The sequence below is a fragment of the Uloborus diversus genome, chromosome 8 (assembly GCF_026930045.1).
Source record: "Uloborus diversus isolate 005 chromosome 8, Udiv.v.3.1, whole genome shotgun sequence".
In the NCBI taxonomy this organism is placed as follows: Eukaryota; Metazoa; Arthropoda; class Arachnida; order Araneae; family Uloboridae; genus Uloborus; species Uloborus diversus.
This window is the reverse complement of record NC_072738.1, coordinates 19987061-20001255: the sequence shown is the minus strand read 5'-3', so window position 1 is coordinate 20001255 and position 14195 is coordinate 19987061. Positions and strand designations below refer to the sequence as shown.

General features: G+C 33.1%; 1 protein-coding gene and 2 non-coding genes across 3 annotated transcripts in view; all 3 read left to right on the top strand.

Annotated features, from left to right (window-relative positions):
* Positions 1-14195, top strand: part of LOC129227953 (uncharacterized) — an 86275-nt gene that overhangs the window by 9804 nt on the left and 62276 nt on the right. The gene's annotated exons all lie outside the window — the stretch shown is intronic.
* Trnaf-gaa (transfer RNA phenylalanine (anticodon GAA)) lies at positions 10033-10105 on the top strand. The gene has a single exon. It is a non-coding gene; the product is annotated as a tRNA-Phe (tRNA).
* On the top strand, positions 10114-10185 carry Trnad-guc (transfer RNA aspartic acid (anticodon GUC)). Its single transcript has one exon. It is a non-coding gene; the product is annotated as a tRNA-Asp (tRNA).

Below are 14195 nucleotides of genomic sequence, written 5' to 3'. Positions count from 1 at the left end.
AATTTCCTAGACGTAAGTCTATGAATCATATAAATTTCATAGACGCTGTCTCTGCAGAAGAAAAACACAATATTGCAACCGTCAGTTTTTTTTTTGTGGATATCGTTCAAACGTCAATGTATAAACAATGCGAAACACTATTTCATTGTCTAATAAAATAACATTTTATAGAACTTTTAAAATTAAAAACTACAGTTAAAATGCTTCTGTTTTTTTTTCCTGCGTTTAGCTATTGCCTTTTGTAAAACAATAACTCAGAAAAAAATTAATATGCACAACTTTTTCTTGGAAACATACAATAAAACCTCATTGTCTTGCTAGTCATGTTGCAATAGGCAGTGTAGAATTAATGGCTCTTCCCGGTGATAATTTGCTAAAAGGAAAAACTGTTGCTTTGTCTAAATCGGGAAAAGGCACTCGAAAAATAGCCGACAGCGTGAAATTTCGTCTTTAACAGTATCCAAATGGGTCAATAGGTAATATTTGCTCTTAGATAAGTTAGTTGATTTTTAGGTTTTGTTTTTTTTTTGTAAAGTCTTTGAATAATTTTCAATGTGTTAAGATCTATGAAAGGAAATGTCAGTCGCAGTAGTGGGCCGTGTGCTTTGAGCCCGGATTCTGCACGAAAGTAGTAGTTGTGGCTAATTGTGAAGTTTTTTTTTTTTTTTTTTTTTGACTTCGTCAAAGATTTAACAAAACATTAATTTAGATGTTAGATTAAGTTGAGTTTTTGTCTATTCTTAATTATAATTTAAATACCATTTTTCTACTTTCTCGGTCATTGTCCGTGCATTTCACATTGAAATCATTCTCGCAAGACAAAGAAAAAATTTCAAAGTATTTTCTTCTTTTTTGAATAACATGGAAAAATATGGAAAAAGAAAGAAAGTTATAATAAATTATTGCTAGCAATTACTGAATGCCTATCTTATTAAACGCATGTTTTTCAGAATCCAATATCCGGCTCCAACTTTATGACACTGGAACCTTAATTCTGCTTTCTGATCATATATGTTTTACGCAAACAAGCAACATAGACGAACTTCGACGGACTAAAAGTGGCCCGCGTCTTCACTGCGATATAATTGCAGTTTGGTTACCCCATTCGAAGGCTGCTCTTGGTCCTAATAATGAGCATAACAGCCCTGAACTAGGTTTAACTGTACAATGAAGCTGATGTCATGTAATTGAAGCTGAGAGTGCCTACAAACTGGTGGATAAAGAAAATTTATCTCAACAGTGAGAGGCCGTAAACACACAGCAGATAAATTTACTTTACCTACCAGTTTATTCGGACTCTCAAACAAAATTAAATAATGTTAAGCTTCTTTGCCAATGCAAAGTTACGGAATCGGAAAAATAACAAAAAGTCTGAATTCGGGTCACCTTGGTTTAAGCTAAAATAACTTATGGCTTTTTAAACTCCGGATTGGGCCATTTCGAATCTCGTTGTTAGAAACAGCATTGGGAAATTTCTTTCCTAAATTGCTTTTAAGAGCTATTACATGTTTAAATAAAACCGCCAAGTGTGTTATGCTTTTTTAATAATACCACACATTATGATCATCTAAATTAAATTTGGATTCGAAACAAATTCTCGTGTTTTGATTAAAATAAGCCGCTAAAACAATTACTGTGTCTTCCCACGTTGTGCGGTACATTTTTCATATTTTTGTATGCTATGACCCAAACTTCTGCCAATGTTCTGCAAAATTAAAAACGCGCAGTTCCATTTTACATCACATACTTTCTATTCATTCGAAAATAAACCTGTAACATAGGTGCAATACATTTATCAATCATATTCCCATCATAACTCTAGGTATAAGGTTGGATATTTACATTTCTATTACGCTTGAATGATTATATGAGCAATCCAATAGATTTATATTAGAAAAAGTCAAAAAGTTCCATTACTTTTAATTTGCATTACTCGATTTATTAAACAACGATCTATATGTTGGACCAGCCAAACATCATCCGTCTTTTTTAGGTTAATCCAGATAGACAAAAATCAGTAAATATTTTAACCTTTTTTCAAAAAAAAATAAAGTTTGCGACTGTAAATCGCTTTGTGACGCAACATTATCGGCCAAAGAGTATTGAATTACGGAAAAAAAGAGAACTTAAAAAAATCATGAATTGAGCTGAATAACCTCGATCTTTTCTTTGTTTACGTTCCGTTACTTGATAAGCCGTGACCTTGAAAGACGCGTTTTCAATGTGGTGACGGTCCCTGAAACGTTTTTTGTTAACAACTCCTGTTCTACTGCACGGAATGCAATGAAACTTTGCACTCTGGCTGCATTTTGCTGTCTAAACATAATTATGTAGCAACAAATAGGGGTTCCCATTTGAAAATCAAGAGTTCGTGCTAATTTAGCTTTGTATATGGTCCCTTATCAAAATTTTACCTACGTAGTTTTAAAGAAGACTTTAAACCATGTTGGATGACACCTTTCTTTCCCTTTTAGCATGTATAATGGCCGAATAATTAAAAGTGTTCCGTTTTTTTTTCTATGACTGTACATTAATCAAAAATTTAGAAAATATTTTAAAGAAATGTATAACTCAGCTAACAGTCGAATTTTAAAATTGTGTAACCTGTTCTGATCACTTTATAGACCAAAAAAAACTTATAAGACTATAATAAAAAGAATATTTTATTATATAAAGATTATTCTCATTAATATATTTCCTGTAAGCTTCATACATAGTGTGGTAATCTTTTCTTTCATGATTTTAAACTTTCAGAAAACACTTTGTGTCGTTATTTCCTTTAAGTATTACAAGACTAAAGTATTGACCAACTATTCAGGAAGGGAAAAAAGTAAATAATAATAATAATAATAATAATAACAAAAAGAAATTTAAAAACGTATTTAATAATGATGATAAATAACAATAAATTTAAAATCCGATTGTAGAAAAATAGTAATAAATATTTACACGCTTTTCAACACTTTTAATATCCTACTCCAATGTTAGTATTACGGAAGGATACGGGAACTTCGCATGTGCCCTGAGAAGTTGTGTTCACACAAAGCATTCGGAGTCTTAGTCTAGTTTCCAAGAGTCGGAGTCAGTCATTGTTCCTTCATGTATACATTTTTGGTAAAACTATGAAGTCAGAGTCGATGTCGGGAGTAGGAGTCCGACTAATTTTCGGGCACAGGAGTCGGAGTAGGAGTCAAGTGCCTTAAAATTCTAGGAGTCGGAGTCGGGAGTTGATTATCAAGAGCTATTTCCAACAAAATTTGTTTGAAGTAAATCCGTCTGTAACTGTGGGATCTCTAGTGATTTTTAGCTTCCCCGTAGGCGCTATGTTAAGGGGTTTCAACTGCTCAAAATTGAACGGAAAATTGTTCAAATCAAAGATATTTTATATTCAAGTTTTTCATCAAAAGCTTTTTCCTACAAAGTTTTTTGAAGCAAATTTGCTTAAGTTCAGTATTTATATTTGCCTTGAGTTTCCCCTTAGGCGCTAATGTTAAGGTTTATTTATTTATTTATTTATTTTGAACTGTTCAAAATTGAGCGAAAAACAGCTCAAATAAAAAAAATGAAACAAGGGAATGAGGTGTCCTCGCCGAAATCTTTCTAATAAAAAAAAAATATTTGTTCAAATCGAACTATTCACTCAAAAGTTATTGCGGGGGGGGGGGCAGACAGACAAACAGACCGACAGACATTTTACCCCCTTTCAATGCCCTGCTATCCAATTTTTCATTTTTCGTTATTTATTTATTTTATTTTATTTATTTATTTATTTATTTATTATTTTTTTTTTTGGACTTTTGTTTTGTATTTCGCGATATTTTTAAGTTGCATTCAGCCTTCTTTCGTGCTAGTTTCTTCTTTCTATGACTTTTACTGCGAAAGTACGCTAAAAATGGGAGATGGTAACGAAGGAAAATATTGTCAAAGTAAAATGACATATGTTGCTGTAAAAGACAGAAACTTGGTAAATGTCGACATTGGCGGTGAATGTTAACATGCACGACACATAGCAAAGGCATCCGTGAAAGACCGAATATTTCCGATAAGTGTTAACATTCTCGAATTTCGGTTTTTCACGGGAAAAAAATGTATATTTGTTAATAAAATTTAAAATGCAAGCCTTATATTATTTCTGTAGCCTGTTTTTGGTTTCTACGCGAGATTTTCCCCAATTCTTGATCGATTTCTTTGATTTTCACCTTATTTTAAAGCTTATCGTGCAGGCTACTGACGAAATTGTTTTTTCGGGCAAAAAACCTGTTTTAAAGAACCAGAATGAGGTTTTCGGTTAAATTTTTAAATTTAACTTGCAGTGTTACCGACAGAGCTGAATAGCTTGATCGGCAGAGCATTCGACTGGTAATCAGGAGAATGCGTGTGCGGGCCCACGTCTGGATATTCTGCATCAAAAAATTTGGAAAAGTATCGCGCATTACGTGAACTATGAATAACAAATGTGAGGGAATACATGAAATAGAAACGCTCCTAGCTGTTATGAAAACTTGATGCAACACGGAGCTAAATTGATACTCCATTGTAAGGGTTTTTTTCTTTTAGCTTTGGCTCCGGGAAGAAAATTAAAGCATAATGTAAGCGAAAATATAAGTATCAGGTTTAAGATTTCAGACTACATTGGAATTGTTTTTTGTTCCGTAAAATATAATAAATCGTATGTTGAAATATAGATTCTTCTAATGAGTTTTTGACTCTTTGTACAAATAAAACAAATACTACCTCAATTTAAAGGGTAATATATATATTTTTCTTCTTTTTGCAAAAAAAAACAAATAGCCTATCACATTTTTACTACATTTGAAAAGCTACGCTTAAAAAAAAACTTAGTTCAAATTATTTTGTATTTTAACCGTGCTGTTAAATGATGAACACGTGCTGCCATCTAAGTCACAACGGTTCAAACAGCCTGCGATAACAAATTGTAAAAATTTTCAAAAATGAAAACACCTCTCGGCAAGAAAAAAAATTTAAAATTACCTGTGCGGTTTTTATTTTTTTTCCAGTAGAGCGTTCGGTTATAAACTGTGTGAACTTGGTGCCAGTTCGGGCTGTCCGACATAATAGCAAATTTACAGTAATACTACGCATTACATGTACTCACAACATACAACAGATAACACACGTAATAAAATAAATGCAGTGGGAATGCTATTTGGTGTTTCGACTCCTTTATGCAAGCTACAGTTATCATTCAGATAAGTTGACTGCTTAATCGAAGGGTGTTCTTTCCTTTTTTTAAGCTTTGTTTACGTCCAGACCACTGAGCATAATGTAAGCATAAAAAAAAGTATTAGATATACCTCAAGGGAATCCTTTTTGTGCCGAAAAACATTTTCATTGTATGCGGAAATGTAGATTTTTCTAATAGCAGTGTTTGAACTTTTGTACAAATGAAAAAATACTACGCCAAATTAAAACTACGAGTTTCAACCAGTAAATCTTTAATTATTTACTCGAATACGATATAAAACATTTATTATCAACTTCATTAGTAAGAAATCATTTTCTACTCCTCTGCTTTCGGCTGAAAAAAAAAAAACATTTTGTCTACGTTCGAAAAATTACACTTAAAAAACGGACTCAGTTCAACTGATTTTGGTTTTGAATTTTAAGTGTTCGATTAGAAGAAAAACAAGTGCGGGCTTTTAAGCCGTACAGGTTAAAGAAGCATGCTATGGGAAATCGTTGAATATTCAAAAATAAAAACACTTATTTTTTCAACCGAATTTATTACTTCTCTAGAATGTTTGTTTCAATCGCTACACGAGATCTTCCTCATTCTTTAATCAAATTCCATGTTTTACGAATAATTTTAAATCGTATCATGCTGGCTAATGACAAAACATAGACGAATGATCTTATATTTTTTTCGGCGAAAACCATTTTTACTGTGTTTTATTACGCATTTCTTCAATGAATAGCATTCGAAAAGGAAGGCACAGTTGCTAGGTTTGTTGGAGCGTCGTACTGTTAATCAGAATGGCGCCAGTTCGAATCCGTGCCACTAAATATCTCTTTAATGTTTCTTTTTTTTCCGTCAGATGCTCACTGGGCAGGACTGTATTTGCCACAACCTGTTTTTTCACATGCAAAATTACTGATTTTTCACGTGTCACTCAGCCACACTTTTAATGATATTTATATTTGCATTGAAAATACGTACAACCAAAAAGGGAGCGATGAACAAATTATCACAACGTTGTATTTAACGAGGTTTTGTTACTGATGTCTTTAAATTACATGCCTTCTCTTGTGCGCTTACCTTTTTCCGTTTACTTTTTTCGGTTTTTCTTCATAATATTCATTCTTTGAAATTTTTAAAGAGCGAAATGCCTTATGAAACGATTCGAAGTACAGTGCGGAGTTCCGCGCGTATCGACTAGTCCTTATATATTATTTCTGTAGCCTGTTTTTGGTTTCTACGCGAGATTTTCCTCAATTCTTGATCGATTTCTTTGATTTACACCTTATTTTAAAGCTTATCGTGCAGGCTACTGACGAAAAATAGACCCACGGTCTAAAAATTGTTTTTTCGGGCAAAAAAACCTGTTTTAAAGAACCAGAATGAGGTTTTCGGTTAAATTTATAACTTTAACTTGCACTGTTACCGACAGAGCTGAATAGCTTGATCGGCAGAGCGTTCGACTGGTAACTAGGAGAATGCGTGTTCGGTCCCACGTACGGACAATCTGCATCAAAAATTTAGAAAAATATCACGCATTACATGAAAAGTGAATAACAATTATGAGGGAATACAGGAGGTAGAAACGCTCGTAGCTGTTATGAAAGCTTGATGCAACACGGAGCTTAATTGCAAGGTTTTTTTTTTTTTTTTTTTTAAGCTTTGGCTCCGGGAAGAAAATTAAAGCATAATGTAAGCGAAAATATAAGTATCAGGTTTAAGATTTCAGACTACATGGGAAACGTTTTTTGTCCAGTAAAATATAATAAATCGTATGTTCAAATATAGATTCTTCTATTGAGTTTTTGACCCTTTGTACAAATAAAACAATTACTACCTCATTTTGAAGGGTAAAATATATATGTTTTTTTTCTTTTTGCAAAAAAAAAAACATATATATTTTACCCTTCAAAATGAGGTAGTAATTGTTTTATTTGTACAAAGGGTCAAAAAAATTCCTATCACATTTTTACTGCATTTGAAAAGCTACGCTTTAAAAAGAACTTAGTTCAAATTACTTTGTATTTTAACCGTGCTGTTAAATGATGAACACGTGCTGCCATCTACGTCATAACGGTTCAAACAGCCTGCGATAAAAAATTGTAAAAATTTTCAAAAATAAAAACACTTCTCGGCAAGAGAAAAAATTTAAAATTACCTGTGGGTTTTTTTTTTTTTTTTCGGTAGAGCGTTCGGCTATAAACTGTCTGAACTTCGGACCAGTTTGGGCTGTCCGACATAATAGCAAATTTACAGTAATATTACGCATTACATGTACTCATAACATACAACAGATAACACACGTAATAAAATAAATGCAGTGGGAATGCTATTTGGTGTTTCGACTCCTTTATGCAGGCTACAGTTATCATTCAGATAAGTTGACTGCTAATCGAAGGGAAATTGTTGAATATTCAAAAATAAAAACACTTATTTTTTCAACCGAATTTATTACTTCTCTAGAATGTTTGTTTCAATCACTACGTGAGATCTTCCTCATTCTTTAATCAAATTCCATGTTTTACGAATGATTTTAAATCGTATCATGCAGGCTAATGACAAAACATAGACGCATGATCTTATTATATTTTTTTCGGCGAAAAACTTTTTTACTGTGTTTTATTACGCATTCCTTCAATGAATAGCATTCGAAAAGGAAGGCACAGTTGCTAGGTTTGTTGGAGCGTCGTACTGTTAATCAGAATGGCGCCAGTTCGAATCCGTGCCACTAAATGTCTCTTTAATGTTTCTTTTTTTTCCGTCAGATGCTCACATGGGCAGGACTGTATTTGCCACAACCTGTTTTTTTCACATGCAAAATTACTGATTTTTCACTTCTCACTCAGCCACTTTTTCATTGATATATTTATTTGCATTGAAAATACGTACAACCAAAAGGGGAGCGATGATCAAATTATCACAACGTTGTATTTAACGAGGTTTTTTACTGATGTCTCCAAATTACATGCCTTCTCTTGTGCGCTTACTTTTTTCCGTTTGTTTTTTTCGGTTTTTCTTCATAATATTCGTTCTTTGAAATTTTTAAAGAGCGAAATGCCTTATGAAACGATTCGAAGTACAGTGCGGAGTTCCGCACGGGTCGACTAGTTTGTCTTAATAGAAAACACGACTTTTCATTCACACCTAAAGCTTAATGGTCTAATTTTTGGGTTTATATGTAGCGAAGAATAAGTTCAAATGACGAAAAACGAACGAGGAACGACAGATGGTATTTATTCATGGAGCACTCAAATTACGTGCGAAGAAACTTATTCGTAGACTATGCTATGAAACTGCGTAAAAGAATTTATCGAGATTTTGCATTAAAGTTTCTGCCCCGAGATTGCTCGAGAAATGATTAACTACAATGCAAAGTTACCTTATACATAGATCTCCAAAAATTTTACGGAGATCGAATTAATAATTCTTTAATATTTGAATGAATTTTCTTATCATCGTGCCATTTTCAGCTGGAAGATACGAATTCATGCTCACTTAAGAGATTTAATATCGACCAGTTTTTATAATCTGAACTGTAAGTATATGAAATGAATAAAATTTTCATCATCGTAGTTTCAGTTTGAACGAAAATGGTCATACAAATGCAGGTGAGAAACAATGTTTCAATCCTGCTTGAACCTAAATCCCCAAGATGGACATGCCAAAAGTAATGTCACACTTTTATTCTTCATTTGTGATCCCTGCCGCCTGTCACAAAGTGTCACGTAATTTAACATAATTAAATTGCATAGTCTAACGTAATTAAGACTGTAACCTTCCCAATATTTTTATTTTCTTAACAAACGTGTGCATTATCGTCGCCTCAAAGCAACGGCTGGATATCTAATTGTTATTTCTAGAATTAAATGTCTAACCGTTGCTATATAGTATATATAAATATTAGCTGGGACCCAGCCACGTGTTGCTGTGGCAAAGTAGTTGGATGAAAATAATCTTTTACTCATTATTATTTGATAGAATCAAATTAATATTTTTAATAGAGTTTAAAATAGTATAGCCGATTTTAAAACATATGAGATTGATCATGGGCGTGTTTCACTGTAAAAACGATTCAGAAATGTTCCTGGAAAATAACGGGCAGCTGATGTGGCAGTGAGGAGCTGATTTCTGCCAGTAACATGTCTTGCCAAAACCAGGAACGTTTTCTGTTAAAATTCAGTAACCTTCCTGAAATTTCGAAAATTTTTCGAAAACATTTTTTAGTTATAGAAAAAATAAATTTTTGCGTTAGAGCGATTTTTAAAAAACATAGCTGATTAGCTTTATATGGATTTCCTGTACCAGTAAATACAATATTAATTTTTTAGTTTCGTTACAAGGAGCCTCACAAAATTCAGTTGCTCACACCCAGTTTTGATGTTGCTACGCCATTGAAGAAAGCCTTCTGTCTAAATTTTTTAAAGTAATTTTCACATCCACGATTCAGTCACAATTTAGGGAATAACCTCATGCGCATGATATTTTTTCTGTTTTAATTATAGAAATAAGTGTTTGATTTCTCAGCAGAACTTTTCATTTGCATTCAAGCGAATTTTCGAAACGCAGCAGAAACCATTGCACGTCAAGTGCGAAAATAAAAAAATAAAAGTAAAGTAACATTTGGTAAATAAGAAAAACCTTTCGCTAGCAATTTTCCACATTTATTGATAAAAATTTTCACAAGGTAGCAATATATTCTCAAACATAAAAAAATATAAAAAAATAAATAAATAAAAATAAAAAAATAAGTAAATGATTGTGCCCGAAAAGGTTTCGCTTCCTAGTTTCACTTGTTAGAGCTTCATCTTGATTTCCTATCAAACCCGCACAGCCGTGCCGAAATAGCTCAGTTGGGAGAGCGTTAGACTGAAGATCTAAAGGTCCCTGGTTCGATCCCGGGTTTCGGCAGGCATGTATCCTCGGTAGTATAGTGGTCAGTATCCCCGCCTGTCACGCGGGAGACCGGGGTTCGATTCCCCGCCGGGGAGAATTTTTACTTACTTATTATTATTTTTGAATAAATTTTTACTAAAAAATTACTTATTAATCCTTCCACTATTTTGTATAAAACGTTAAGAAACGAAAAGATTAAATAAAATTCCGGTGTTTAAATTCTCTACCGAGGGAGAAGAATTTTTCTTTTTCTTTTCTTATTTTTCCTCTTTTTATATTTCTCAATATTTTGTTTCAAACATTTTTGCAAAGAGTATTTCAATGATTCAAGTTTGTACTTATCTTTTAACTGATTCCATTTATTTTAAATCATTTGATTTTTTAAAATTTAGAAATCAAACAACTAGCCAAGGTTTAGTCCGGAAAGGACCCCTTATCCCCTTTTTGCGCGATACGTATTTTAATTCTCAATTATTTTCAAAAAGATCCTTATATATTATTTCTGTAGCCTGTTTTTGGTTTCTACGCCAAATTTCCCTCAATTCTTGATCGATTTCTTTGATTTACGGCTTATTTTATAGCTTATGGTGCTGGCTACTGACGAAAAATAGACCCAAGGTCTGAAAATTGTTTCTTTTAACCGAAAAACCTGTTTTAAAGAACCAGAATAAGGTTTTCGGTCAAACTTATAACTTTAATTTGCGCTATGACCGACAGAGCTGAGTAGCTTGATCGGCAGAGCGTTCTCTTCGTAACCTGAAGATTACGTGTTCGGACCCACGTCCGAACAATCTGCAACAAAAAAATTAGAGAAATATCGCGCATTACATGAACACTGAATTTAATGAATAACAACTATGAGGAATAGAATAAATGAGAAGGAAATGCTCCTTGCTGATATGAAAACATTCAGTGATTTTGTGCTAAATTACTTCGAAATTGCACGTGTTTTTTTTTTTTTTGTTTTTTTTTAAGCTTCGGCTCTGGAAAGAAAATTAAAGCATAATGTAAGCGAAAATATAAGTAACAGGTTTAAGATTTCAGACTACAATAGAATTGTTTTTTGTTCAGAAAAAAAATAATAAATCGTGTATTGAAATATATATTCTTCTAATGAGTTTTTGACTCTTTGTACAAATAAATAAAATACTACCTCAATTTTAAGGGTAAAATATATATTTTTTCTTCTTTTTGCTAAAAAACAAATAGCTTATCATTTTTACTACATTCGAAAGCATAGTTCAATTTATTTTGTATTTTAACCGTGCTGTTAAATGATGAACACGTGCTGCCATCTAAGTTATAACGGTTTAAGCAGCCTGCGATAACAAATTGTAAAAATTTTCAAAAATAAAAACATTTTTCTTCAATATCTTATCTTATATATTAATCCCCTCTCATTTTAAAACTTATCAGGCTGGCCAATGACGAAAAAAAGACTTACGGTCGAAAATTCAAGTTTTCGAAATCGCCTCTTGCTGTTTCAAAACCTTGATGCTGCCTGTAGTTCTTATGCATTTTTTAAAGCAAAGTTCTAATGCAGTTTTCCATTTTTTTCGGCAAAAAAAAAAAAAAAAAAAAATAGCCTGTATGTGTATTCATATTTTAATAAAGCTTAACTGCACTGGACTTAGTTGTTCGGTTTAATTGATAAGTTTTTTTCGGTAGAGCGTTCGGCTATAAACTATTTGAACTTCGGGCAAGCTTGGGCTGTCCGACATAATATCAAATTTATATTAGTATTACGCATTACATGTGCTCATAACATACACACCTAATAAACTAAATGCAGTGGGAATGCTACTTGGTGTTTCGACTCCTTTATGCAGGCTACAGTTATCATTCGGATAAGTTGATTGTTAATCGAACTGTGTTCTTTGACTACATCCAGACCACTCAACATAATGTAAGCATAAAAAAGTATTAGATTTACCTAAAGAAATCCTTTTTGTGCAGAAAAACATTTTTATTGTATGCTAAAATGTAGATGTTTCTAATAGCAATGTTCGACCTTTTGTACAAATGAAAAAATACTACGCCCGATTAAAACTACGAGTTTCACTCAGTAAACCTTTAATTTTTTATTCGCGCGAATACGATATAAAGCATTAAAAGTATTATCAGCTTCATTAGCAAGAAATTATTTTCTTCTCCTCTGCTTTCTGCTGAAAAAAAAAATACATTTTGTCTACGTTCGAAAAATTACACTTAAGAACGGACTCAGTTCAACTGGTTTTGGTTTTGAATTTTAAGTGTTCAATTAAAAGAAAAACATGTGAGGGCATTTAAGCTGTAACGGTTAAAGCAACCTTCTATGTGAAATAGTTCAATATTCAAAGATAAAAACACTTATTTTCAATCAAATTTATTACTTGTCTAGAATGCTTGTTTCAATCGCTACGTGAGATCTTCGTCATTCTTTAATCAAATTCCATGCTTTGCGAATAATTTTAAATCGTATCATGCTGGTTAATGACAAAACACAGATGCATGATCTTATTATTATTATTTTTTTTTTTTGGCAAAAAGCTTGTTTGCTGTTTTTTACTACGCATTCCTTCAATGAATAGCGTACGAAAAGGAAGGCGCAATTGCTAGGTTTGTTGGGGTGTCGGGCTGTTAGTGAGAATGGCGCCAATTCGAATCCGTGCCAATAAATATCTCTTTAATGTTTCTTTTTTTCCCGTCAGATGCTGACATGTGCAGGACTGTATTTGCCACAACCTGTTTTTTCACGAGTCACCACTCAGCCACACTTTTAATGACATTTATGTTTTGCATTGAAAATATGTACGATTAAAAGGGGAGCTATGATCAAATTATCACAACGTTGTATTTAACGAGGTTTTGTTACTGATGTCTTTAAATTACATGCCTTCTCTTCGGCGTTTACTTTTTTTTCGGTTCTTCGTCATAATGTTCTTCCTTTGAAATTCTTAAAGAGCGAAATGTCTTATGGAACGATTTGAAGCACAGTGCGGAGTTCCGCACGGGTCGACTAGTTTAAATTAAAAGGAATTTCAATGTCGGTGTTTATTTGAATCTGATTGATTTTAACTATTTAAAACTAAGACATTAACGATCTAAACCTTTTATATTCAATTAAAAATTTTGTTTTTTAATTAAGAGTAGTAGGTGAGAAAGGTTCATTATTACTTAATCTGAGTCGCGCTGACTTTGGCAGGAAACAGGTAGCATAAGTTGCGCCAAAAACTGAGTCATTCAATGTCAAGTGACTTCTTCTGCTCCATCCGACCGTCTTTGATTTGAACGAAATTTCATCGAGGTGCAGACATGCCATTGAAACTCACCTATACAAATTTCAGCTTCCAAGACCCAAATCCTGAGGATCTAGGATCGATATAAAAAAAAAGGGGATCCAAAATGGCGGATCAGCTTTGCAAAGCGAACTGTCATGTTTAGCACTGTTCCCCCATTGGATGCCATTTTGGTCTCATTTGCCATATTTTTTGTCTTGGAAGCTGAAAATTTGCAAAAGTTAGTTTCAAAGGCATGTCTGCACCTTAAGAGTACGTCCTCCAAATCGGGGATGGTTGGATGGGGACAACCAGGTCACGTGACAGGCAAGGCCGTATCTAGAAATGTTTTTCTAGGGAGGGAAGCTGGATTTGCACCATTGCCTTAACACACACACGCATATACATACAGACACACATACACGCATAAAAATATTCAACATAGAAGACGTTTTTTGTCTTGATTTTTAATTATTCCACCGTTGGACTGTCGTTATTTTTATTTTTATTTCTTATTATTTTTTATTTATTTTTATAGTGGTAAGGATAACACGAAAGTGTCTCTTTAAGACGTATGCAAAACATCTATAATTTCAGGGGGTCAGGTAATTTCTCTCCCGGTAATTTGAAAAATGGATATAAAAACCTGTATTTTGAGACCTTATATGGGGAAATTGAGACTACAAAAATAAGAAGAAACACAGGCAAACTAAGTTTTTCTTTTAAATATGAAGTGGAGAAAAGAGAAGCACATCGTCATTTGCTCACATCGGCTTTTAGTGTAGTTTGTTTTTGATCACTTCTCCAGCTTCCCCCCCCCCATCCCCTTTTCATCAAATGTATAAAAA